Source organism: Microtus ochrogaster, chromosome 1, assembly GCF_000317375.1.
Source record: "Microtus ochrogaster isolate Prairie Vole_2 chromosome 1, MicOch1.0, whole genome shotgun sequence".
In the NCBI taxonomy this organism is placed as follows: Eukaryota; Metazoa; Chordata; class Mammalia; order Rodentia; family Cricetidae; genus Microtus; species Microtus ochrogaster.
In genome coordinates this window covers 121,528,652-121,530,661 of record NC_022009.1, presented here as the reverse complement: position 1 = coordinate 121,530,661, position 2,010 = coordinate 121,528,652, and positions in this window count along the sequence as shown.

Here is a 2,010-nt window from a genome sequence, read left to right as displayed (position 1 = left end):
GTCGCAATGCTGACCAGTCTGCACTGGACAACCATGAAGGTGCTACTCCCCGGGAAAGGCCAATTATTCCCCTAGTACTCATTATTTACCTGTAGCTCTACTTCACCTAAGGGCGGGAACCCACAAATTCCCTCTTCCACATTAACAGGTCCATGTATCCTGTCAAATAGTCAGGTTATTTTATATTTAGCTAAAATTATATATACTATGTGTATGTGTTAGTATATAAGTATGTGTATATATGAGTCTGTGTGTTTGTGTGTGTGTACATGCATGTATGCATGTGTGTTAATGGAAATTAAACCACCCAAGGTGACAATGCTGTCTACAAAATGTATAGACTAAGAAAAACTCCAGGATTAGGCAAAAGAAAGCTCCTTTTGAATGGTTGGCAGGGACAGTCCAAGTAATTTCCAGAAAGCTATGAAAATTATTGATGTAGCCCTGGTTGCCTCTCTGCGGTTGAGTATGATGCACTGTTGTTGGAGACATGGCACAAGACTATGATAATTCAAGCTGCATTTGACCCAAAACATTTTTTGCTGAAGTTTATCCTCCATGATAAAATGTTTATGTAAGTGTGAAATATACATATGTGTGTGTTTGTTTGGGTGCACGCTTGTGTTTGTGGGTATAAGTGTTTTTGAATATATTTTATGCCTTTACATAATTGATCTAACATTATTTTTGCCATTCCTTTTTAATTTCAGGCATCTTTATCTTTCCATTTGTTTGCTTTTCAGCATAAACTATTATTTCATGTAATAATTCCTACGTAAGGGACTATCTTTTAATTTATTCAGTTTTATCTCTGGTAAGGAGTTCAGTTACAGTATCTCAATGCCACTTTATGACTTTAAATTCTCAAGTATAGTCACTCAGTCTTCCAAGACTTTTTGTTCACACATTTCTTAAAGCTTTTGAATATTTTAAATGTGCTTTCCTCTTCCTTACTTGTATTAATCTAGAGTCAAATATTTTATCAATGTTCTGTTCCTTAGCTTTATTTTATTTATTTATTTCCTGTGGCATCTGACTCAAGTATAATCGTGTGCCTTAGTCTCTGTTCAGGAATGTCCTTGTCTTGAAACTTTGTCCTCATTTAATAACATCACTGCATTCTGCTCTGCTCCAGCCTCATCTTTATTATGAGTTGTCAGAATCCAAAGACTTCCCTTCCCTCTTCTCTATTAAGCCCAGTTTCACACACATCTGTTTTATGTAATCAGACTCTTACAAGAGCTTCCCGTTACCTCTGGAATAAAGTACAGACTTCATCTCTGCAAATTTATGATGTGAACACAAATTACTTTCTCAAGATATATCACCCTACTTCTCTTGAAATGTTTTATGTCCAGGTAGAGAAAAAAATACCTAACACTATGTCATCCTTTAAGTTTCCAAACTGGAGATTTGTCTATGCCTTTCCTGAACTCAGCACTCTCTCTCTCTCTTTCCCTTTCTTCCTGTGCAATTTCCCCTTTCTTTCAAAATAAATTTGAGTAATAGCTTCTTCCTAAATTGCAACAAATGAATGAACATGAGCTATAAAGTAGTATAGAACACCTATGCTGTTCATCTGCCCTTTACCAGTTAGGTGGTTATGGCGCATGTTAATAAAATGGGGTAAACATGTATGTGAGTGTGTTGATGTGCTGTATGTAATGTTCATGTGTCCACATATCCAAGTGTACACATGACAAAGCTAATATTGCGTGTCTTCCTCCATCAATGTGGACCTTCCTTTTTTTCCTGATGGGATCTCCACTCGACTAGGATCACTGACTTAACTAGGCTGGCTAGCCAATGAGCTCTAGAGTCCTCCAGTCCCTACCTCCCCAGCCCTCTCAATAGAGACTTGTGCTATTATACCCAGTTTTTGTTTGTTTGTTTTCTTCTCCTTTATTTGAATTGTGAGAACCCAAAATTAGGTACTCACATTTCCATGATGGGCATAACAATTGAGTCACTTCCCCAACCCCACTGACTACCACTTATGTAAAATGTTTC